Source organism: Hyperolius riggenbachi, chromosome 2, assembly GCF_040937935.1.
Source record: "Hyperolius riggenbachi isolate aHypRig1 chromosome 2, aHypRig1.pri, whole genome shotgun sequence".
In the NCBI taxonomy this organism is placed as follows: Eukaryota; Metazoa; Chordata; class Amphibia; order Anura; family Hyperoliidae; genus Hyperolius; species Hyperolius riggenbachi.
The window spans coordinates 140,035,444-140,053,275 of record NC_090647.1 but is presented as its reverse complement, the minus strand read 5'-3'; the positions used below and the strand labels follow the sequence as shown (position 1 = coordinate 140,053,275).

At 60.2% G+C, this 17,832-nt stretch overlaps 87 pseudogenes; all 87 read left to right on the top strand.

Moving 5' to 3' along the window:
* The first annotated feature begins 9 nt into the window (after positions 1-9).
* On the top strand, positions 10-127 carry LOC137553409 (5S ribosomal RNA; annotated as a pseudogene).
* An 84-nt stretch (positions 128-211) lies between these two features.
* On the top strand, positions 212-329 carry LOC137554109 (5S ribosomal RNA; annotated as a pseudogene).
* Positions 330-413: 84 nt separating this feature from the next.
* On the top strand, positions 414-532 carry LOC137559500 (5S ribosomal RNA; annotated as a pseudogene).
* An 83-nt stretch (positions 533-615) lies between these two features.
* Positions 616-733, top strand: LOC137551087 (5S ribosomal RNA; annotated as a pseudogene).
* An 84-nt stretch (positions 734-817) lies between these two features.
* LOC137551888 (5S ribosomal RNA) lies at positions 818-935 on the top strand (annotated as a pseudogene).
* An 84-nt stretch (positions 936-1,019) lies between these two features.
* LOC137551887 (5S ribosomal RNA) lies at positions 1,020-1,137 on the top strand (annotated as a pseudogene).
* Positions 1,138-1,221: 84 nt separating this feature from the next.
* On the top strand, positions 1,222-1,339 carry LOC137552855 (5S ribosomal RNA; annotated as a pseudogene).
* Positions 1,340-1,424: 85 nt separating this feature from the next.
* On the top strand, positions 1,425-1,542 carry LOC137554559 (5S ribosomal RNA; annotated as a pseudogene).
* Positions 1,543-1,626: 84 nt separating this feature from the next.
* On the top strand, positions 1,627-1,744 carry LOC137554337 (5S ribosomal RNA; annotated as a pseudogene).
* Positions 1,745-1,828: 84 nt separating this feature from the next.
* LOC137554242 (5S ribosomal RNA) lies at positions 1,829-1,946 on the top strand (annotated as a pseudogene).
* Positions 1,947-2,030: 84 nt separating this feature from the next.
* On the top strand, positions 2,031-2,148 carry LOC137553662 (5S ribosomal RNA; annotated as a pseudogene).
* An 84-nt stretch (positions 2,149-2,232) lies between these two features.
* On the top strand, positions 2,233-2,350 carry LOC137553846 (5S ribosomal RNA; annotated as a pseudogene).
* Positions 2,351-2,434: 84 nt separating this feature from the next.
* Positions 2,435-2,552, top strand: LOC137553361 (5S ribosomal RNA; annotated as a pseudogene).
* An 84-nt stretch (positions 2,553-2,636) lies between these two features.
* Positions 2,637-2,754, top strand: LOC137551886 (5S ribosomal RNA; annotated as a pseudogene).
* Positions 2,755-2,838: 84 nt separating this feature from the next.
* Positions 2,839-2,956, top strand: LOC137552161 (5S ribosomal RNA; annotated as a pseudogene).
* An 84-nt stretch (positions 2,957-3,040) lies between these two features.
* Positions 3,041-3,158, top strand: LOC137554211 (5S ribosomal RNA; annotated as a pseudogene).
* An 84-nt stretch (positions 3,159-3,242) lies between these two features.
* Positions 3,243-3,360, top strand: LOC137553667 (5S ribosomal RNA; annotated as a pseudogene).
* Positions 3,361-3,444: 84 nt separating this feature from the next.
* Positions 3,445-3,562, top strand: LOC137553385 (5S ribosomal RNA; annotated as a pseudogene).
* Positions 3,563-3,646: 84 nt separating this feature from the next.
* On the top strand, positions 3,647-3,764 carry LOC137553430 (5S ribosomal RNA; annotated as a pseudogene).
* Positions 3,765-3,848: 84 nt separating this feature from the next.
* LOC137553298 (5S ribosomal RNA) lies at positions 3,849-3,966 on the top strand (annotated as a pseudogene).
* An 84-nt stretch (positions 3,967-4,050) lies between these two features.
* Positions 4,051-4,168, top strand: LOC137552160 (5S ribosomal RNA; annotated as a pseudogene).
* An 84-nt stretch (positions 4,169-4,252) lies between these two features.
* LOC137552390 (5S ribosomal RNA) lies at positions 4,253-4,370 on the top strand (annotated as a pseudogene).
* An 84-nt stretch (positions 4,371-4,454) lies between these two features.
* Positions 4,455-4,572, top strand: LOC137552663 (5S ribosomal RNA; annotated as a pseudogene).
* An 84-nt stretch (positions 4,573-4,656) lies between these two features.
* LOC137554267 (5S ribosomal RNA) lies at positions 4,657-4,774 on the top strand (annotated as a pseudogene).
* An 84-nt stretch (positions 4,775-4,858) lies between these two features.
* LOC137554035 (5S ribosomal RNA) lies at positions 4,859-4,976 on the top strand (annotated as a pseudogene).
* An 84-nt stretch (positions 4,977-5,060) lies between these two features.
* LOC137552662 (5S ribosomal RNA) lies at positions 5,061-5,178 on the top strand (annotated as a pseudogene).
* Positions 5,179-5,262: 84 nt separating this feature from the next.
* Positions 5,263-5,380, top strand: LOC137553617 (5S ribosomal RNA; annotated as a pseudogene).
* An 84-nt stretch (positions 5,381-5,464) lies between these two features.
* Positions 5,465-5,582, top strand: LOC137552321 (5S ribosomal RNA; annotated as a pseudogene).
* An 85-nt stretch (positions 5,583-5,667) lies between these two features.
* Positions 5,668-5,785, top strand: LOC137553511 (5S ribosomal RNA; annotated as a pseudogene).
* Positions 5,786-5,869: 84 nt separating this feature from the next.
* LOC137553654 (5S ribosomal RNA) lies at positions 5,870-5,987 on the top strand (annotated as a pseudogene).
* Positions 5,988-6,071: 84 nt separating this feature from the next.
* LOC137554425 (5S ribosomal RNA) lies at positions 6,072-6,189 on the top strand (annotated as a pseudogene).
* Positions 6,190-6,273: 84 nt separating this feature from the next.
* Positions 6,274-6,391, top strand: LOC137553045 (5S ribosomal RNA; annotated as a pseudogene).
* Positions 6,392-6,476: 85 nt separating this feature from the next.
* On the top strand, positions 6,477-6,594 carry LOC137551632 (5S ribosomal RNA; annotated as a pseudogene).
* An 84-nt stretch (positions 6,595-6,678) lies between these two features.
* On the top strand, positions 6,679-6,796 carry LOC137553357 (5S ribosomal RNA; annotated as a pseudogene).
* Positions 6,797-6,880: 84 nt separating this feature from the next.
* Positions 6,881-6,998, top strand: LOC137553533 (5S ribosomal RNA; annotated as a pseudogene).
* Positions 6,999-7,082: 84 nt separating this feature from the next.
* LOC137552661 (5S ribosomal RNA) lies at positions 7,083-7,200 on the top strand (annotated as a pseudogene).
* Positions 7,201-7,284: 84 nt separating this feature from the next.
* On the top strand, positions 7,285-7,402 carry LOC137554492 (5S ribosomal RNA; annotated as a pseudogene).
* An 84-nt stretch (positions 7,403-7,486) lies between these two features.
* LOC137551446 (5S ribosomal RNA) lies at positions 7,487-7,604 on the top strand (annotated as a pseudogene).
* Positions 7,605-7,688: 84 nt separating this feature from the next.
* On the top strand, positions 7,689-7,806 carry LOC137552572 (5S ribosomal RNA; annotated as a pseudogene).
* Positions 7,807-7,890: 84 nt separating this feature from the next.
* Positions 7,891-8,008, top strand: LOC137552659 (5S ribosomal RNA; annotated as a pseudogene).
* Positions 8,009-8,092: 84 nt separating this feature from the next.
* LOC137552969 (5S ribosomal RNA) lies at positions 8,093-8,210 on the top strand (annotated as a pseudogene).
* An 84-nt stretch (positions 8,211-8,294) lies between these two features.
* On the top strand, positions 8,295-8,412 carry LOC137552658 (5S ribosomal RNA; annotated as a pseudogene).
* An 84-nt stretch (positions 8,413-8,496) lies between these two features.
* Positions 8,497-8,614, top strand: LOC137553500 (5S ribosomal RNA; annotated as a pseudogene).
* An 84-nt stretch (positions 8,615-8,698) lies between these two features.
* On the top strand, positions 8,699-8,816 carry LOC137554034 (5S ribosomal RNA; annotated as a pseudogene).
* An 84-nt stretch (positions 8,817-8,900) lies between these two features.
* LOC137552657 (5S ribosomal RNA) lies at positions 8,901-9,018 on the top strand (annotated as a pseudogene).
* Positions 9,019-9,102: 84 nt separating this feature from the next.
* On the top strand, positions 9,103-9,220 carry LOC137554491 (5S ribosomal RNA; annotated as a pseudogene).
* An 84-nt stretch (positions 9,221-9,304) lies between these two features.
* Positions 9,305-9,422, top strand: LOC137551445 (5S ribosomal RNA; annotated as a pseudogene).
* An 84-nt stretch (positions 9,423-9,506) lies between these two features.
* On the top strand, positions 9,507-9,624 carry LOC137553644 (5S ribosomal RNA; annotated as a pseudogene).
* Positions 9,625-9,708: 84 nt separating this feature from the next.
* LOC137552656 (5S ribosomal RNA) lies at positions 9,709-9,826 on the top strand (annotated as a pseudogene).
* An 84-nt stretch (positions 9,827-9,910) lies between these two features.
* LOC137553616 (5S ribosomal RNA) lies at positions 9,911-10,028 on the top strand (annotated as a pseudogene).
* Positions 10,029-10,112: 84 nt separating this feature from the next.
* Positions 10,113-10,230, top strand: LOC137551443 (5S ribosomal RNA; annotated as a pseudogene).
* An 84-nt stretch (positions 10,231-10,314) lies between these two features.
* LOC137552784 (5S ribosomal RNA) lies at positions 10,315-10,432 on the top strand (annotated as a pseudogene).
* Positions 10,433-10,516: 84 nt separating this feature from the next.
* On the top strand, positions 10,517-10,634 carry LOC137553297 (5S ribosomal RNA; annotated as a pseudogene).
* Positions 10,635-10,718: 84 nt separating this feature from the next.
* Positions 10,719-10,836, top strand: LOC137552655 (5S ribosomal RNA; annotated as a pseudogene).
* Positions 10,837-10,920: 84 nt separating this feature from the next.
* LOC137553540 (5S ribosomal RNA) lies at positions 10,921-11,038 on the top strand (annotated as a pseudogene).
* Positions 11,039-11,122: 84 nt separating this feature from the next.
* LOC137553044 (5S ribosomal RNA) lies at positions 11,123-11,240 on the top strand (annotated as a pseudogene).
* Positions 11,241-11,324: 84 nt separating this feature from the next.
* On the top strand, positions 11,325-11,442 carry LOC137551631 (5S ribosomal RNA; annotated as a pseudogene).
* Positions 11,443-11,526: 84 nt separating this feature from the next.
* Positions 11,527-11,644, top strand: LOC137553356 (5S ribosomal RNA; annotated as a pseudogene).
* An 84-nt stretch (positions 11,645-11,728) lies between these two features.
* On the top strand, positions 11,729-11,846 carry LOC137552786 (5S ribosomal RNA; annotated as a pseudogene).
* Positions 11,847-11,930: 84 nt separating this feature from the next.
* LOC137553898 (5S ribosomal RNA) lies at positions 11,931-12,048 on the top strand (annotated as a pseudogene).
* An 84-nt stretch (positions 12,049-12,132) lies between these two features.
* On the top strand, positions 12,133-12,250 carry LOC137553384 (5S ribosomal RNA; annotated as a pseudogene).
* An 84-nt stretch (positions 12,251-12,334) lies between these two features.
* On the top strand, positions 12,335-12,452 carry LOC137553952 (5S ribosomal RNA; annotated as a pseudogene).
* Positions 12,453-12,536: 84 nt separating this feature from the next.
* LOC137553147 (5S ribosomal RNA) lies at positions 12,537-12,654 on the top strand (annotated as a pseudogene).
* An 84-nt stretch (positions 12,655-12,738) lies between these two features.
* LOC137554144 (5S ribosomal RNA) lies at positions 12,739-12,856 on the top strand (annotated as a pseudogene).
* Positions 12,857-12,940: 84 nt separating this feature from the next.
* Positions 12,941-13,058, top strand: LOC137553289 (5S ribosomal RNA; annotated as a pseudogene).
* Positions 13,059-13,142: 84 nt separating this feature from the next.
* On the top strand, positions 13,143-13,260 carry LOC137551630 (5S ribosomal RNA; annotated as a pseudogene).
* An 84-nt stretch (positions 13,261-13,344) lies between these two features.
* On the top strand, positions 13,345-13,462 carry LOC137553146 (5S ribosomal RNA; annotated as a pseudogene).
* An 84-nt stretch (positions 13,463-13,546) lies between these two features.
* Positions 13,547-13,664, top strand: LOC137553428 (5S ribosomal RNA; annotated as a pseudogene).
* Positions 13,665-13,748: 84 nt separating this feature from the next.
* Positions 13,749-13,866, top strand: LOC137553288 (5S ribosomal RNA; annotated as a pseudogene).
* An 84-nt stretch (positions 13,867-13,950) lies between these two features.
* Positions 13,951-14,068, top strand: LOC137553899 (5S ribosomal RNA; annotated as a pseudogene).
* Positions 14,069-14,354: 286 nt separating this feature from the next.
* On the top strand, positions 14,355-14,472 carry LOC137551884 (5S ribosomal RNA; annotated as a pseudogene).
* A 145-nt stretch (positions 14,473-14,617) lies between these two features.
* LOC137549898 (5S ribosomal RNA) lies at positions 14,618-14,735 on the top strand (annotated as a pseudogene).
* An 84-nt stretch (positions 14,736-14,819) lies between these two features.
* LOC137553615 (5S ribosomal RNA) lies at positions 14,820-14,937 on the top strand (annotated as a pseudogene).
* A 71-nt stretch (positions 14,938-15,008) lies between these two features.
* LOC137551442 (5S ribosomal RNA) lies at positions 15,009-15,126 on the top strand (annotated as a pseudogene).
* An 84-nt stretch (positions 15,127-15,210) lies between these two features.
* On the top strand, positions 15,211-15,328 carry LOC137552733 (5S ribosomal RNA; annotated as a pseudogene).
* An 84-nt stretch (positions 15,329-15,412) lies between these two features.
* On the top strand, positions 15,413-15,530 carry LOC137552770 (5S ribosomal RNA; annotated as a pseudogene).
* An 84-nt stretch (positions 15,531-15,614) lies between these two features.
* On the top strand, positions 15,615-15,732 carry LOC137553538 (5S ribosomal RNA; annotated as a pseudogene).
* An 84-nt stretch (positions 15,733-15,816) lies between these two features.
* Positions 15,817-15,934, top strand: LOC137551441 (5S ribosomal RNA; annotated as a pseudogene).
* An 84-nt stretch (positions 15,935-16,018) lies between these two features.
* LOC137553803 (5S ribosomal RNA) lies at positions 16,019-16,136 on the top strand (annotated as a pseudogene).
* Positions 16,137-16,220: 84 nt separating this feature from the next.
* LOC137553958 (5S ribosomal RNA) lies at positions 16,221-16,338 on the top strand (annotated as a pseudogene).
* An 84-nt stretch (positions 16,339-16,422) lies between these two features.
* On the top strand, positions 16,423-16,540 carry LOC137551807 (5S ribosomal RNA; annotated as a pseudogene).
* Positions 16,541-16,624: 84 nt separating this feature from the next.
* On the top strand, positions 16,625-16,742 carry LOC137551882 (5S ribosomal RNA; annotated as a pseudogene).
* Positions 16,743-16,826: 84 nt separating this feature from the next.
* On the top strand, positions 16,827-16,944 carry LOC137551629 (5S ribosomal RNA; annotated as a pseudogene).
* Positions 16,945-17,028: 84 nt separating this feature from the next.
* LOC137551881 (5S ribosomal RNA) lies at positions 17,029-17,146 on the top strand (annotated as a pseudogene).
* An 84-nt stretch (positions 17,147-17,230) lies between these two features.
* LOC137553724 (5S ribosomal RNA) lies at positions 17,231-17,348 on the top strand (annotated as a pseudogene).
* Positions 17,349-17,432: 84 nt separating this feature from the next.
* Positions 17,433-17,550, top strand: LOC137554004 (5S ribosomal RNA; annotated as a pseudogene).
* Positions 17,551-17,634: 84 nt separating this feature from the next.
* Positions 17,635-17,752, top strand: LOC137551880 (5S ribosomal RNA; annotated as a pseudogene).
* The last annotated feature ends 80 nt before the right edge of the window (positions 17,753-17,832 follow it).

Here is a 17,832-nt window from a genome sequence, read left to right as displayed (position 1 = left end):
TTGGAGTTTGCCTGCGGCCACACTAAGCCGAAAGCGCCCGCTCTCATCAGATCGCGCAAGCTAAGTGGCTTCAGGCCTGGTTAGTAGCTGCATGGGAGACCGGCTGTGAACCCCAGGTGCTGCAGGCGTTTTTTTGGGTTTGAGGCCCAATGGCTATGAGCACGCGTGGGAAGCCTCACCTTCAAGGCGCCGGAGCGGCGGCTTGGAGTTTGCCTGCGGCCACACTAAGCCGAAAGCGCCCGCTCTCGTCAGAATGCAGAAGCTAAGTGGCTTCAGGCCTGGTTAGTAGCTGCATGGGAGACCGGCTGTGAACCCCAGGTGCTGCAGGTGTTTTTTTGGGTTTGAGGCCCAATGGCTATGAGCACGCGTGGGAAGCCTCACCTTCAAGGCGCCGGAGCGGCGCCTTGGAGTTTGCCTGCGGCCACACTAAGCCGAAAACGCCCGCTCTCGTCAGATCGCGGAAGCTAAGTGGCTTCAGGCCTGATTAGTAGCTGAGTGGGAGACCGGCTGTGAACCCCAGGTGCTGCAGGTTTTTTTTTGGGTTTGAGGCCCAGTGGCTATGAGCACGCGTGGGAAGCCTCACCTTCAAGGCGCCAGAACGGCGCCTTGGAGTTTGCCTGCGGCCACACTAAGCCGAAAGCACCCGCTCTCGTCAGATCGCGGAAGCTAAGTGGCTTCAGGCCTGGTTAGTAGCTGCATGGGAGACCGGCTGTGAACCCCAGGTGCTGCAGGCGTTTTTTTGGGTTTGAGGCCCAATGGCTATGAGCACGCGTGGGAAGCCTCACCTTCAAGGCGCCAGAACGGCGCCTTGGAGTTTGCCTGCGGCCACACTAAGCCGAAAGCGCCCGCTCTCGTCAGATCGCGGAAGCTAAGTGGCTTCAGGCCTGGTTAGTAGCTGCATGGGAGACCGGCTGTGAACCCCAGGTGCTGCAGGCGTTTTTTTGGGTTTGAGGCCCAATGGCTATGAGCACGCGTGGGAAACCTCACCTTCAAGGCGCCAGAACGGCGCCTTGGAGTTTGCCTGCGGCCACACTAAGCCGAAAGCGCCCGCTCTCGTCAGATCGCGGAAGCTAAGTGGCTTCAGGCCTGGTTAGTAGCTGCATGGGAGACCGGCTGTGAACCCCAGGTGCTGCAGGCGTTTTTTTGGGTTTGAGGCCCAATGGCTATGAGCACGCGTGGGAAACCTCACCTTCAAGGCGCCAGAACGGCGCCTTGGAGTTTGCCTGCGGCCACACTAAGCCGAAAGTGCCCGCTCTCGTCAGATCGCGGAAGCTAAGTGGCTTCAGGCCTGGTTAGTAGCTGCATGGGAGACCGGCTGTGAACCCCAGGTGCTGCAGGCGTTTTTTTGGGTTTGAGGCCCAATGGCTATGAGCACGCCCAGGGAAGCCTCACCTTCAAGGCGCCGGAACGGCGCCTTGGAGTTTGCCTGCGGCCACACTAAGCCGAAAGCGCCTTCTCTCGTCTGATCGCGGAAGCTAAGTGGTTTCAGGCCTGGTTAGTAGCTGCATGGGAGACCGGCTGTGAACCCCAGGTGCTGCAGGTGTTTTTTTGGGTTTGAGGCCCAATGGCTATGAGCACGCGTGGGAAGCCTCACCTTCAAGGCGCCGGAGCGGCGCCTTGGAGTTTGCCTGCGGCCACACTAAGCCGAAAGCGCCCGCTCTCGTCAGATCGCGGAAGCTAAGTGGCTTCAGGCCTGGTTAGTAGCTGCATAGGAGACCGGCTGTGAACCCCATGTGCTGCAGGCGTTTTTTTGGGTTTGAGGCCCAATGGCTATGAGCACGCGTGGGAAGCCTCACCTTCAAGGCGCCGGAACGGCGCCTTGGAGTTTGCCTGCGGCCACACTAAGCCGAAAGCGCCCGCTCTCGTCAGATCGCGGAAGCTAAGTGGCTTCAGGTCTGGTTAGTAGCTGCATGGGAGACCGGCTGTGAACCCCATGTGCTGCAGGCGTTTTTTTGGGTTTGAGGCCCAATGGCTATGAGCACGCGTGGGAAGCCTCACCTTCAAGGCGCCGGAGCGGCGCCTTGGAGTTTGCCTGCGGCCACACTAAGCCGAAAGCGCCCGCTCTCGTCAGATCGCGGAAGCTAAGTGGCTTCAGGCCTGGTTAGTAGCTGCATGGGAGACCGGCTGTGAACCCCATGTGCTGCAGGCGTTTTTTTGGGTTTGAGGCCCAATGGCTATGAGCACGCGTGGGAAGCCTCACCTTCAAGGCGCCGGAACGGCGCCTTGGAGCTTGCCTGCGGCCACACTAAGCCGAAAGCGCCCGCTCTCGTCAGATCGCGGAAGCTAAGTGGCTTCAGGCCTGGTTAGTAGCTGCATGGGAGACTGGCTGTAAACCCCAGGTGCTGCAGGTGTTTTTTTGGGTTTGAGGCCCAATGGCTATGAGCACGCGTGGGAAGCCTCACCTTCAAGGCGCCGGAACGGCGCCTTGGAGTTTGCCTGCGGCCACACTAAGCCGAAAGCGCCCGCTCTCGTCAGATCGCGGAAGCTAAGTGGCTTCAGGCCTGGTTAGTAGCTGCATGGGAGACCGGCTGTGAACCCCAGGTGCTACAGGCGTTTTTTTGGGTTTGAGGCCCAATGGCTATGAGCACGCGTGGGAAGCCTCACCTTCAAGGCGCCGGAGCGGCGCCTTGGAGTTTGCCTGCGGCCACACTAAGCCGAAAGCGCCCGCTCTCGTCAGATCGCGGAAGCTAAGTGGCTTCAGGCCTGGTTAGTAGCTGCATGGGAGACCGGCTGTGAACCCCAGGTGCTGCAGGCGTTTTTTTGGGTTTGAGGCCCAATGGCTGTGAGCACGCGTGGGAAGCCTCACCTTCAAGGCGCCGGAGCGGCGCCTCGGAGTTTGCCTGCGGCCACACTAAGCCGAAAGCGCCCGCTCTCGTCAGATCGCGGAAGCTAAGTGGCTTCAGGCCTGGTTAGTAGCTGCATGGGAGACCGGCTGTGAACCCCAGGTGCTGCAGGTGTTTTTTTGGGTTTGAGGCCCAATGGCTATGAGCACGCGTGGGAAGCCTCACCTTCAAGGCCCCGGAACGGCGCCTTGGAGTTTGCCTGCGGCCACACTAAGCCGAAAGCGCCCGCTCTCGTCAGATTGCGGAAGCTAAGTGGCTTCAGGCCTGGTTAGTAGCTGCATGGGAGACCGGCTGTGAACCCCAGGTGCTACAGGTGTTTTTTTGGGTTTGAGGCCCAATGGCTATGAGCACGCGTGGGAAGCCTCACCTTCAAGGCGCCGGAGCGGCGCCTTGGAGTTTGCCTGCGGCCATACTAAGCCGAAAGCGCCCGCCCTCGTCAGATCGCGGAAGCTAAGTGGCTTCAGGCCTGGTTAGTAGCTGCATGGGAGACTGGCTGTGAACCCCAGGTGCTGCAGGTGTTTTTTTGGGTTTGAGGCCCAATGGCTGTGAGCACGCGTGGGAAGCCTCACCTTCAAGGCGCCGGAGCGGCGCCTTGGAGTTTGCCTGCGGCCACACTAAGCCGAAAGCGCCCGCTCTCGTCAGATCGTGGAAGCTAAGTGGCTTCAGGCCTGGTTAGTAGCTGCATGGGAGACCGGCTGTGAACCCCAGGTGCTGCAGGTGTTTTTTTGGGTTTGAGGCCCAATGGCTATGAGCACGCGTGGAAAGCCTCACCTTCAAGGCGCCGGAACGGTGCCTTGGAGCTTGCCTGCGGCCACACTAAGCCGAAAGCGCCCGCTCTCGTCAGATTGCGGAAGCTAAGTGGCTTCAGGCCTGGTTAGTAGCTGCATGGGAGACCGGCTGTGAACCCCAGGTGCTGCAGGTGTTTTTTTGGGTTTGAGGCCCAATGGCTATGAGCACGCGTGGGAAGCCTCACCTTCAAGGCGCCGGAACGGCGCCTTGGAGTTTGCCTGCGGCCACACTAAGCCGAAAGCGCCCGCTCTCGTCAGATTGCGGAAGCTAAGTGGCTTCAGGCCTGGTTAGTAGCTGCATGGGAGACCGGCTGTGAACCCCAGGTGCTGCAGGCGTTTTTTTGGGTTTGAGGCCCAATGGCTGTGAGCACGCGTGGGAAGCCTCACCTTCAAGGCGCCGGAACGGCGCCTTGGAGTTTGCCTGCGGCCACACTAAGCCGAAAGCGCCCGCTCTCGTCAGATCGCGGAAGCTAAGTGGCTTCAGGCCTGGTTAGTAGCTGCATGGGAGACCGGCTGTGAACCCCAGGTGCTGCAGGTGTTTTTTTGGGTTTGAGGCCCAATGGCTATGAGCACGCGTGGGAAGCCTCACCTTCAAGGCGCCTGAGCGGCGCCTTGGAGTTTACCTGCGGCCACACTAAGCCGAAAGCGTCCGCTCTCGTCAGATCGCGGAAGCTAAGTGGCTTCAGGCCTGGTTAGTAGCTGCATGGGAGACCGTCTGTGAACCCCAGGTGCTGCAGGCGTTTTTTTGGGTTTGAGGCCCAATGGCTATGAGCACGCGTGGGAAGCCTCACCCTCAAGGCGCCGGAACGGCGCCTTGCAGTTTGCCTGCGGCCACACTAAGCCGAAAGCGCCCGCTCTCGTCAGATCGCGGAAGTTAAGTGGTTTCAGGCCTGGTTAGTAGCTGCATGGGAGACCGGCTGTGAACCCCAGGTGCTGCAGGTGTTTTTTTGGGTTTGAGGCCCAATGGCTATGAGCACGCATGTGAAGCCTCACCTTCAAGGCGCCGGAACGGCGCCTTGGAGATTGCCTGCGGCCACACTAAGCCGAAAGCGCCCGCTCTTGTCAGATCGCGGAAGCTAAGTGGCTTCAGGCCTGGTTAGTAGCTGCATGGGAGACCGGCTGTGAACCCCAGGTGCTACAGGTGTTTTTTTGGGTTTGAGGCCCAATGGCTATGAGCACGCGTGGGAAGCCTCACCTTCAAGGCGCCGGAGCGGCGCCTTGGAGTTTGCCTGCGGCCACCCTAAGCTGAAAGCGCCCGTTCTCGTCAGATCGCGGAAGCTAAGTGGCTTCAGGCCTGGTTAGTAGCTGCATGGGAGACCGGCTGTGAACCCCAGGTGCTGCAGGCGTTTTTTTGGGTTTGAGGCCCAATGGCTATGAGCACGCGTGGGAAGCCTCACCTTCAAGGCGCCGGAGCGGCGCCTTGCAGTTTGCCTGCGGCCACACTAAGCCGAAAGCGCCCGCTCTCGTCAGATCGCGGAAGTTAAGTGGTTTCAGGCCTGGTTAGTAGCTGCATGGGAGACCGGCTGTGAACCCCAGGTGCTGCAGGTGTTTTTTTGGGTTTGAGGCCCAATGGCTATGAGCACGCGTGGGAAGCCTCACCTTCAAGGCGCCGGAGCGGCGCCTTGGAGTTTGCCTGCGGCCACACTGAGCCGAAAGCGCCCGCTCTCGTCAGATCGCGGAAGCTAAGTGGCTTCAGGCCTAGTTAGTAGCTGCATGGGAGACCGGCTGTGAACCCCAGGTGCTGCAGGTGTTTTTTTGGGTTTGAGGCCCAATGGCTATGAGCACGCGTGGGAAGCCTCACCTTCAAGGCGCCGGAGCGGCGCCTTGGAGTTTACCTGCGGCCACACTAAGTCGAAAGCGCCCGCTCTCGTCAGATCGCGGAAGCTAAGTGGCTTCAGGCCTGGTTAGTAGCTGCATGGGAGACCGGCTGTGAACCCCAGGTGCTGCAGGCGTTTTTTTTGGGTTTGAGGCCCAATGGCTGTGAGCACGCGTGGGAAGCCTCACCTTCAAGGCGCCGGAACGGCGCCTTGTAGTTTGTCTGCGGCCACACTAAGCCGAAAGCGCCCGCTCTCGTCAGATCGCGGAAGCTAAGTGGCTTCAGGCCTGGTTAGTAGCTGCACGGGAGACCGGCTGTGAACCCCAGGTGCTGCAGGCGTTTTTTTGGGTTTGAGGCCCAATGGCTATGAGCACGCGTGGGAAGCCTCACCTTCAAGGCGCCGGAGCGGCGCCTTGCAGTTTGCCTGCGGCCACACTAAGCCGAAAGCGCCCGCTCTCGTCAGATCGTGGAAGTTAAGTGGTTTCAGGCCTGGTTAGTAGCTGCATGGGAGACCGGCTGTGAACCCCAGGTGCTGCAGGTGTTTTTTTGGGTTTGAGGCCCAATGGCTATGAGCACGCGTGGGAAGCCTCACCTTCAAGGCGCCGGAGCGGCGCCTTGGAGTTTGCCTGCGGCCACACTAAGCCGAAAGCGCCCGCTCTCGTCAGATGGCGGAAGCTAAGTGGCTTCAGGCCTAGTTAGTAGCTGCATGGGAGACCGGCTGTGAACCCCAGGTGCTGCAGGTGTTTTTTTGGGTTTGAGGCCCAATGGCTATGAGCACGCGTGGGAAGCCTCACCTTCAAGGCGCCGGAGCGGCGCCTTGGAGTTTACCTGCGGCCACACTAAGCCGAAAGCGCCCGCTCTCGTCAGATCGCGGAAGCTAAGTGGCTTCAGGCCTGGTTAGTAGCTGCATGGGAGACTGGCTGTGAACCCCAGGTGCTGCAGGTGTTTTTTTTGGGTTTGAGGCCCAATGGCTGTGAGCACGCGTGGGAAGCCTCACCTTCAAGGCGCCGGAACTGCGCCTTGGAGTTTTCCTGCGGCCACACTAAGCCGAAAGCGCCCGCTCTCGTCAGATCGCGGAAGCTAAGTGGCTTCAGGCCTGGTTAGTAGCTGCATGGGAGACCGGCTGTGAACCCCAGGTGCTGCAGGCGTTTTGTTGGGTTTGAGGCCCAATGGCTATGAGCACGCGTGGGAAGCCTCACCTTCAAGGCGCCGGAACGGCGCCTTGGAGTTTGCCTGCGGCCACACTAAGCCTAAAGCGCCCGCTTTCGTCAGATCGCGGAAGCTAAGTGGCTTCAGGCCTGGTTAGTAGCTGCATGGGAGACCGGCTGTGAACCCCAGGTGCTGCAGGCGTTTTGTTGGGTTTGAGGCCCAATGGCTATGAGCACGCGTGGGAAGCCTCACCTTCAAGGCGCCGGAACGGCGCCTTGGAGTTTGCCTGCGGCCACACTAAGCCGAAAGCGCCCGCTCTCGTCAGATCGCGGAAGCTAAGTGGCTTCAGGCCTGGTTAGTAGCTGCATGGGAGACCGGCTGTGAACCCCAAGTGCTGCAGGCGTTTTTTTGGGTTTGAGGCCCAATGGCTGTGAGCACGCGTGGGAAGCCTCACCTTCAAGGCGCCGGAACGGCGCCTTGGAGTTTGCCTGCGGCCACACTAAGCCGAAAGCGCCCGCTCTCGTCAGATCGCGGAAGTTAAGTGGTTTCAGGCCTGGTTAGTAGCTGCATGGGAGACCGGCTGTGAACCCCAGGTGCTGCAGGTGTTTTTTTGGGTTTGAGGCCCAATGGCTATGAGCACGCGTGGGAAGCCTCACCTTCAAGGCGCCGGAGCGGCGCCTTGGAGTTTGCCTGCGGCAACACTGAGCCGAAAGCGCCCGCTCTCGTCAGATTGCGGAAGCTAAGTGGCTTCAGGCCTAGTTAGTAGCTGCATGGGAGACCGGCTGTGAACCCCAGGTGCTGCAGGTGTTTTTTTGGGTTTGAGGCCCAATGGCTATGAGCACGCGTGGGAAGCCTCACCTTCAAGGCGCCGGAGCGGCGCCTTGGAGTTTACCTGCGGCCACACTAAGCCGAAAGCGCCCGCTCTCGTCAGATCGCGGAAGCTAAGTGGCTTCAGGCCTGGTTAGTAGCTGCATGGGAGACCGGCTGTGAACCCCAGGTGCTGCAGGCGTTTTTTTGGGTTTGAGGCCCAATGGCTGTGAGCACGCGTGGGAAGCCTCACCTTCAAGGCGCCGGAACGGCGCCTTGGAGTTTGTCTGCGGCCACACTAAGCCGAAAGCGCCCGCTCTCGTCAGATCGCGGAAGCTAAGTGGCTTCAGGCCTGGTTAGTAGCTGCATGGGAGACCGGCTGTGAACCCCAGGTGCTGCAGGCGTTTTTTTGGGTTTGAGGCCCAATGGCTATGAGCACGCGTGGGAAGCCTCACCTTCAAGGCGCCGGAGCGGCGCCTTGCAGTTTGCCTGCGGCCACACTAAGCCGAAAGCGCCCGCTCTCGTCAGATCGCGGAAGTTAAGTGGTTTCAGGCCTGGTTAGTAGCTGCATGGGAGACCGGCTGTGAACCCCAGGTGCTGCAGGTGTTTTTTTGGGTTTGAGGCCCAATGGCTATGAGCACGCGTGGGAAGCCTCACCTTCAAGGCGCCTGAGCGGCGCCTTGGAGTTTACCTGCGGCCACACTAAGCCGAAAGCGTCCGCTCTCGTCAGATCGCGGAAGCTAAGTGGCTTCAGGCCTGGTTAGTAGCTGCATGGGAGACCGGCTGTGAACCCCAGGTGCTGCAGGCGTTTTTTTGGGTTTGAGGCCCAATGGCTATGAGCACGCGTGGGAAGCCTCACCTTCAAGGCGCCGGAGCGGCGCCTTGCAGTTTGCCTGCGGCCACACTAAGCCGAAAGCGCCCGCTCTCGTCAGATCGCGGAAGTTAAGTGGTTTCAGGCCTGGTTAGTAGCTGCATGGGAGACCGGCTGTGAACCCCAGGTGCTGCAGGTGTTTTTTTGGGTTTGAGGCCCAATGGCTATGAGCACGCATGTGAAGCCTCACCTTCAAGGCGCCGGAACGGCGCCTTGGAGATTGCCTGCGGCCACACTAAGCCGAAAGCGCCCGCTCTCGTCAGATCGCGGAAGCTAAGTGGCTTCAGGCCTGGTTAGTAGCTGCATGGGAGACCGGCTGTGAACCCCAGGTGCTACAGGTGTTTTTTTGGGTTTGAGGCCCAATGGCTATGAGCACGCGTGGGAAGCCTCACCTTCAAGGCGCCGGAGCGGCGCCTTGGAGTTTGCCTGCGGCCACCCTAAGCTGAAAGCGCCCGTTCTCGTCAGATCGCGGAAGCTAAGTGGCTTCAGGCCTGGTTAGTAGCTGCATGGGAGACCGGCTGTGAACCCCAGGTGCTGCAGGCGTTTTTTTGGGTTTGAGGCCCAATGGCTATGAGCACGCGTGGGAAGCCTCACCTTCAAGGCGCCGGAGCGGCGCCTTGCAGTTTGCCTGCGGCCACACTAAGCCGAAAGCGCCCGCTCTCGTCAGATCGCGGAAGTTAAGTGGTTTCAGGCCTGGTTAGTAGCTGCATGGGAGACCGGCTGTGAACCCCAGGTGCTGCAGGTGTTTTTTTGGGTTTGAGGCCCAATGGCTATGAGCACGCGTGGGAAGCCTCACCTTCAAGGCGCCGGAGCGGCGCCTTGGAGTTTGCCTGCGGCAACACTGAGCCGAAAGCGCCCGCTCTCGTCAGATTGCGGAAGCTAAGTGGCTTCAGGCCTAGTTAGTAGCTGCATGGGAGACCGGCTGTGAACCCCAGGTGCTGCAGGTGTTTTTTTGGGTTTGAGGCCCAATGGCTATGAGCACGCGTGGGAAGCCTCACCTTCAAGGCGCCGGAGCGGCGCCTTGGAGTTTACCTGCGGCCACACTAAGCCGAAAGCGCCCGCTCTCGTCAGATCGCGGAAGCTAAGTGGCTTCAGGCCTGGTTAGTAGCTGCATGGGAGACCGGCTGTGAACCCCAGGTGCTGCAGGCGTTTTTTTGGGTTTGAGGCCCAATGGCTGTGAGCACGCGTGGGAAGCCTCACCTTCAAGGCGCCGGAACGGCGCCTTGGAGTTTGTCTGCGGCCACACTAAGCCGAAAGCGCCCGCTCTCGTCAGATTGCGGAAGCTAAGTGGCTTCAGGCCTGGTTAGTAGCTGCATGGGAGACCGGCTGTGAACCCCAGGTGCTGCAGGCGTTTTTTTGGGTTTGAGGCCCAATGGCTATGAGCACGCGTGGGAAGCCTCACCTTCAAGGCGCCGGAGCGGCGCCTTGCAGTTTGCCTGCGGCCACACTAAGCCGAAAGCGCCCGCTCTCGTCAGATCGCGGAAGTTAAGTGGTTTCAGGCCTGGTTAGTAGCTGCATGGGAGACCGGCTGTGAACCCCAGGTGCTGCAGGTGTTTTTTTGGGTTTGAGGCCCAATGGCTATGAGCACGCGTGGGAAGCCTCACCTTCAAGGCGCCGGAGCGGCGCCTTGGAGTTTGCCTGCGGCCACACTGAGCCGAAAGCGCCCGCTCTCGTCAGATCGCGGAAGCTAAGTGGCTTCAGGCCTAGTTAGTAGCTGCATGGGAGACCGGCTGTGAACCCCAGGTGCTGCAGGTGTTTTTTTGGGTTTGAGGCCCAATGGCTATGAGCACGCGTGGGAAGCCTCACCTTCAAGGCGCCGGAGCGGCGCCTTGGAGTTTACCTGCGGCCACACTAAGCCGAAAGCGCCCGCTCTCGTCAGATCGCGGAAGCTAAGTGGCTTCAGGCCTGGTTAGTAGCTGCATGGGAGACCGGCTGTGAACCCCAGGTGCTGCAGGCGTTTTTTTGGGTTTGAGGCCCAATGGCTGTGAGCACGCGTGGGAAGCCTCACCTTCAAGGCGCCGGAACGGCGCCTTGGAGTTTGTCTGCGGCCACACTAAGCCGAAAGCGCCCGCTCTCGTCAGATCGCGGAAGCTAAGTGGCTTCAGGCCTGGTTAGTAGCTGCATGGGAGACCGGCTGTGAACCCCAGGTGCTGCAGGTGTTTTTTTGGGTTTGAGGCCCAATGGCTATGAGCACGCGTGGGAAGCCTCACCTTCAAGGCGCCGGAGCGGCGCCTTGGAGTTTGCCTGCGGCCACACTAAGCCGAAAGCGCCCGCTCTCGTCAGATTGCGGAAGCTAAGTGGCTTCAGGCCTGGTTAGTAGCTGCATGGGAGACCGGCTGTGAACCCCAGGTGCTGCAGGCGTTTTTTTGGGTTTGAGGCCCAATGGCTATGAGCACGCGTGGGAAGCCTCACCTTCAAGGCGCCGGAGCGGCGCCTTGCAGTTTGCCTGCGGCCACACTAAGCCGAAAGCGCCCGCTCTCGTCAGATCGCGGAAGTTAAGTGGTTTCAGGCCTGGTTAGTAGCTGCATGGGAGACCGGCTGTGAACCCCAGGTGCTGCAGGTGTTTTTTTGGGTTTGAGGCCCAATGGCTATGAGCACGCGTGGGAAGCCTCACCTTCAAGGCGCCGGAGCGGCGCCTTGGAGTTTGCCTGCGGCCACACTAAGCCGAAAGCGCCCGCTCTCGTCAGATCGCGGAAGCTAAGTGGCTTCAGGCCTAGTTAGTAGCTGCATGGGAGACCGGCTGTGAACCCCAGGTGCTGCAGGTGTTTTTTTGGGTTTGAGGCCCAATGGCTATGAGCACGCGTGGGAAGCCTCACCTTCAAGGCGCCGGAGCGGCGGCTTGGAGTTTACCTGCGGCCACACTAAGCCGAAAGCGCCCGCTCTCGTCAGATCGCGGAAGCTAAGTGGCTTCAGGCCTGGTTAGTAGCTGCATGGGAGACTGGCTGTGAACCCCAGGTGCTGCAGGTGTTTTTTTGGGTTTGAGGCCCAATGGCTGTGAGCACGCGTGGGAAGCCTCACCTTCAAGGCGCCGGAACGGCGCCTTGGAGTTTTCCTGCGGCCACACTAAGCCGAAAGCGCCCGCTCTCGTCAGATCGCGGAAGCTAAGTGGCTTCAGGCCTGGTTAGTAGCTGCATGGGAGACCGGCTGTGAACCCCAGGTGCTGCAGGCGTTTTGTTGGGTTTGAGGCCCAATGGCTATGAGCACGCGTGGGAAGCCTCACCTTCAAGGCGCCGGAACGGCGCCTTGGAGTTTGCCTGCGGCCACACTAAGCCTAAAGCGCCCGCTTTCGTCAGATCGCGGAAGCTAAGTGGCTTCAGGCCTGGTTAGTAGCTGCATGGGAGACCGGCTGTGAACCCCAGGTGCTGCAGGCGTTTTGTTGGGTTTGAGGCCCAATGGCTATGAGCACGCGTGGGAAGCCTCACCTTCAAGGCGCCGGAGCGGCGCCTTGCAGTTTGCCTGCAGCCACACTAAGCCGAAAGCGCCCGCTCTCGTCAGATCGCGGAAGTTAAGTGGTTTCAGGCCTGGTTAGTAGCTGCATGGGAGACCGGCTGTGAACCCCAGGTGCTGCAGGTGTTTTTTTGGGTTTGAGGCCCAATGGCTATGAGCACGCGTGGGAAGCCTCACCTTCAAGGCACCGGAACGGCGCATTGGAATTTGCCTGCGACCACACTAAGCCAAAAGCGCCCGCTCTCGTCAGATCGCGGAAGCTAAGTGGCTTCAGGCCTGGTTAGTAGCTGCATGGGAGACTGGCTGTGAACCCCAGGTGCTGCAGGTGTTTTTTTGGGTTTGAGGCCCAATGGCTATGAGCACGCGTGGGAAGCCTCACCTTCAAGGCGCCGGACCGGCGCCTTGGAGTTTGCCTGCGGCCACACTAAGCCGAAAGCGCCCGCTCTCGTCAGATCGTGGAAGCTAAGTGGCTTCAGGCCTGGTTAGTAGCTGCATGGGAGACCGGCTGTGAACCCCAGGTGCTGCAGGTGTTTTTTTTTGTTTGAGGCCCAATGGCTATAAGCACGCATGGGGAGCCTCACCTTCAAGGCGCCGGAGCGGCGCCTTGGAGTTTTCCTGCGGCCACACTAAGCCGAAAGCGCCCGCTCTCGTCAGATCGCGGAAGCTAAGTGGCTTCAGGCCTGGTTAGTAGCTGCATCGGAGACCGGCTGTGAACCCCAGGTGCTGCAGGCGTTTTTTTGGGTTTGAGGCCCAATGGCTGTGAGCACGCGTGGGAAACCTCACCTTCAAGGCGCCGGAGCGGCACCTTGGAGTTTGCCTGCGGCCACACTAAGCCGAAAGCGCCCGCTCTCGTCAGATCGCGGAAGCTAAGTGGCTTCAGGCCTGGTTAGTAGCTGCATGGGAGACTGGCTGTGAACCCCAGGTGCTGCAGGCGTTTTTTTGGGTTTGAGGCCCAATGGCTGTGAGCACGCGTGGGAAGCCTCACCTTCAAGGCGCCGGAACGGCGCCTTGGAGCTTGCCTGCTGCCACACTAAGCCGAAAGCGCCCGCTCTCGTCAGATTGCGGAAGCTAAGTGGCTTCAGGCCTGGTTAGTAGCTGCATGGGAGACCGGCTGTGAACCCCAGGTGCTGCAGGTGTTTTTTTGGGTTTGAGGCCCAATGGCTATGAGCACGCGTGGGAAGCCTCACCTTCAAGGCGCCGGAACGGCGCCTTGGAGTTTGCCTGCGGCCACACTAAGCCGAAAGCGCCCGCTCTCGTCAGATCGCGGAAGCTAAGTGGCTTCAGGCCTGGTTAGTAGCTGCATGGGAGACCGGCTGTGAACCGCAGGTGCTGCAGGCGTTTTTTTGGGTTTGAGACCCAATGGCTATAAGCACGCATGGGAAGCCTCACCTTCAAGGCGCCGGAACGGCGCCTTGGAGTTTTCCTGCGGCCACACTAAGCCGAAAGCGCCCGCTCTCGTCAGATCGCGGAAGCTAAGTGGCTTCAGGCCTGGTTAGTAGCTGCATGGGAGACCGGCTGTGAACCCCAGGTGCTGCAGGCGTTTTTTGGGGTTTGAGGCCCAATGGCTGTGAGCACGCGTGGGAAGCCTCACCTTCAAGGCGCCGGAGCGGCACCTTGGAGTTTGCCTGCGGCCACACTAAGCCGAAAGCGCCCGCTCTCGTCAGATCGCGGAAGCTAAGTGGCTTCAGGCCTGGTTAGTAGCTGCATGGGAGACTGGCTGTGAACCCCAGGTGCTGCAGGCGTTTTTTTGGGTTTGAGGCCCAATGGCTATGAGCACGCGTGGGAAGCCTCACCTTCAAGGCGCCGGAACGGCGCCTTGGAGCTTGCCTGCGGCCACACTAAGCCGAAAGCGCCCGCTCTCGTCAGATTGCGGAAGCTAAGTGGCTTCAGGCCTGGTTAGTAGCTGCATGGGAGACCGGCTGTGAACCCCAGGTGCTGCAGGTGTTTTTTTGGGTTTGAGGCCCAATGGCTATGAGCACGCGTGGGAAGCCTCACCTTCAAGGCGCCGGAACGGCGCCTTGGAGTTTGCCTGCGGCCACACTAAGCCGAAAGCGCCCGCTCTCGTCAGATCGCGGAAGCTAAGTGGCTTCAGGCCTGGTTAGTAGCTGCATGGGAGACCGGCTGTGAACCGCAGGTGCTGCAGGCGTTTTTTTGGGTTTGAGACCCAATGGCTATGAGCACGCGTGGGAAGCCTCACCTTCAAGGCGCCGGAACGGCGCCTTGGAGTTTGCCTGCGGCCACACTAAGCCGAAAGCGCCTGCTCTCGTCAGATCGTGGAAGCTAAGTGGCTTCAGGCCTGGTTAGTAGCTGCATGGGAGACCGGCTGTGAACCCCAGGTGCTGCAGGCATTTTTTTGGGTTTGAGGCCCAATGGCTATGAGCACGCGTGGGAAGCCTCACCTTCAAGGGGCCGGAGCGGCGCCTTGGAGTTTGCCTGTGGCCACACTAAGCCGAAAGCGCCAGCTCTCGTCTGATCGTGGAAGCTAAGTGGCTTCAGGCCTGGTTAGTAGCTGCATGGGAGACTGGCTGTGAACCCCAGGTGCTGCTGGCGTTTTTTTGGGTTTGAGGCCCAATGGCTATGAGCACGCGTGGGAAGCCTCACCTTCAAGGCGCCGGAACGGCGCCTTGGAGTTAGCCTGCGGCCACACTAAGCCGAAAGCGCCCGCTCTCGTCAGATCGCGGAAGCTAAGTGGCTTCAGGCCTGGTTAGTAGCTGCATGGGAGACCGGCTGTGAACCCCAGGTGCTGCAGGCGTTTTTTTGGGTTTGAGGCAGCTGCATGGGAGACCGGCTGTGAACCCCAGGTGCTGCAGGCGTTTTTTTGGGTTTGAGGCCCAATGGCTATGAGCACGCGTGGGAAGCCTCACCTTCAAGTCGCCGGAGCGGCGCCTTGGAGTTTACCTGCGGCCATACTAAGCCGAAAGCGCCCGCTCTCGTCAGATCGCGGAAGCTAAGTGGCTTCAGGCCTGGTTAGTAGCTGCATGGGAGACCGGCTGTGAACCCCAGGTGCTGCAGGTGTTTTTTTGGGTTTGAGGCCCAATGGCTATGAGCACGCGTGGGAAGCCTCACCTTCAAGGCGCCGGAGCGGCGCCTTGGAGTTTGCCTGCGGCCACACTGAGCCGAAAGCGCCCGCTCTCGTCAGATCGCGGAAGCTAAGTGGCTTCAGGCCTAGTTAGTAGCTGCATGGGAGACCGGCTGTGAACCCCAGGTGCTGCAGGTGTTTTTTTGGGTTTGAGGCCCAATGGCTATGAGCACGCGTGGGAAGCCTCACCTCCGGCGCCTTGGAGTTTACCTGCGGCCACACTAAGCCGAAAGCGCCCGCTCTCGTCAGATCGCGGAAGCTAAGTGGCTTCAGGCCTGGTTAGTAGCTGCATGGGAGACCGGCTGTGAACCCCAGGTGCTGCAGGCGTTTTTTTGGGTTTGAGGCCCAATGGCTATGAGCACGCGTGGGAAGCCTCACCTTCAAGGCGCCGGAGCGGCGCCTTGGAGTTTGCCTGCGGCCACACTAAGCCGAAAGCGCCCGCTCTCGTCAGAGCGCGGAAGCTAAGTGGCTTCAGGCCTGGTTAGTAGCTGCATGGGAGACCGGCTGTGAACCCCAGGTGCTGCAGGCGTTTTTTTGGGTTTGAGGCCCAATGGCTATGAGCACGCGTGGGAAGCCTCACCTTCAAGGCGCCGGAACGGCGCCTTGGAGTTTGCCTGCGGCCACACTAAGCTGAAAGCGCCCGCTCTCGTCAGATCGCGGAAGCTAAGTGGCTTCAGGCCTGGTTAGTAGCTGCATGGGAGACCGGCTGTGAACCCCAGGTGCTGCAGGCGTTTTTTTGGGTTTGAGGCCCAATGGCTATGAGCACGCGTGGGAAGCCTCACCTTCAAGGCGCCGGAGCGGCGCCTTGGAGTTTGCCTGCGGCCACACTAAGCCGAAAGCGCCCGCTCTCGTCAGATCGCGGAAGCTAAGTGGCTTCAGGCCTAGTTAGTAGCTGCATGGGAGACCGGCTGTGAACCCCAGGTGCTGCAGGTGTTTTTTTGGGTTTGAGGCCCAATGGCTATGAGCACGCGTGGGAAGCCTCACCTTCAAGGCGCCGGAGCGGCGCCTTGGAGTTTACCTGCGGCCACACTAAGCCGAAAGCGCCCGCTCTCGTCAGATCGCGGAAGCTAAGTGGCTTCAGGCCTGGTTAGTAGCTGCATGGGAGACCGGCTGTGAACCCCAGGTGCTGCAGGCGTTTTTTTGGGTTTGAGGCCCAATGGCTGTGAGCACGCGTGGGAAGCCTCACCTTCAAGGCGCCGGAACGGCGCCTTGGAGTTTGTCTGCGGCCACACTGAGCCTAAAGCGCCCGCTTTCGTCAGATCGCGGAAGCTAAGTGGCTTCAGGCCTGGTTAGTAGCTGCATGGGAGACCGGCTGTGAACCCCAGGTGCTGCAGGCGTTTTGTTGGGTTTGAGGCCCAATGGCTATGAGCACGCGTGGGAAGCCTCACCTTCAAGGCGCCGGAGCGGCGCCTTGCAGTATGCCTGCAGCCACACTAAGCCGAAAGCGCCCGCTCTCGTCAGATCGCGGAAGTTAAGTGGTTTCAGGCCTGGTTAGTAGCTGCATGGGAGACCGGCTGTGCACCCCAGGTGCTGCAGGTGTTTTTTTGGGTTTGAGGCCCAATGGCTATGAGCACGCGTGGGAAGCCTCACCTTCAAGGCACCGGAACGGCGCATTGGAGTTTGCCTGCGGTCACACTAAGCCAAAAGCGCCCGCTCTCGTCAGATCGCGGAAGCTAAGTGGCTTCAGGCCTGGTTAGTAGCTGCATGGGAGACCGGCTGTGAACCCCAGGTGCTGCAGGCGTTTTTTTGGGTTTGAGGCCCAATGGCTATGAGCACGCGTGGGAAGCCTCACCTTCAAGGCGCCGGAGCGGCGCCTTGGAGTTTGCCTGCGGCCACACTAAGCCGAAAGCGCCCGCTCTCGTCAGATCGCGGAAGCTAAGTGGCTTCAGGCCTGGTTAGTAGCTGCATGGGAGACCGGCTGTGAACCCCAGGTGCTGCAGGCGTTTTTTTTTGTTTGAGGCCCAATGGCTATAAGCACGCATGGGAAGCCTCACCTTCAAGGCGCCGGAGCGGCGCCTTGGAGTTTTCCTGCGGCCACACTAAGCCGAAAGCGCCCGCTCTCGTCAGATCGCGGAAGCTAAGTGGCTTCAGGCCTGGTTAGTAGCTGCATGGGAGACCGGCTGTGAACCCCAGGTGCTGCAGGCGTTTTTTTGGGTTTGAGGCCCAATGGCTGTGAGCACGCGTGGGAAGCCTCACCTTCAAGGCGCCGGAGCGGCACCTTGGAGTTTGCCTGCGGCCACACTAAGCCGAAAGCGCCCGCTCTCGTCAGATCGCGGAAGCTAAGTGGCTTCAGGCCTGGTTAGTAGCTGCATGGGAGACCGGCTGTGAACCCCAGGTGCTGCAGGCATTTTTTTGGGTTTGAGGCCCAATGGCTATGAGCACGCGTGGGAAGCCTCACCTTCAAGGCGCCGGAACGGCGCCTTTGAGTTAGCCTGCGGCCACACTAAGCTGAAAGCGCCCGCTCTCGTCAGATCGTGGAAGCTAAGTGGCTTCAGGCCTGGTTAGTAGCTGCATGGGAGACCGGCTGTGAACCCCAGGTGCTGCAGGCGTTTTTTTGGGTTTGAGGCCCAATGGCTATGAGCACGCGTGGGAAGCCTCACCTTCAAGGCGCCGGAACGGCGCCTTGGAGTTTGCCTGCGGCCACACTAAGCTGAAAGCGCCCGCTCTCGTCAGATCGCGGAAGCTAAGTGGCTTCAGGCCTGGTTAGTAGCTGCATGGGAGACCGGCTGTGAACCCCATGTGCTGCAGGCGTTTTTTTGGGTTTGAGGCCCAATGGCTATGAGCACGCGTGGGAAGCCTCACCTTCAAGGCGCCGGAGCGGCGCCTTGGAGTTTGCCTGCGGCCACACTAAGCCGAAAGCGCCCGCTCTCGTCAGATCGCGGAAGCTAAGTGGCTTCAGGCCTGGTTAGTAGCTGCATGGGAGACCGGCTGTGAACCCCAGGTGCTGCAGGCGTTTTTTTGGGTTTGAGGCCCAATGGCTATGAGCACGCATGGGAAGCCTCACCTTCAAGGCGCTGGAACGGCGCCTTGGA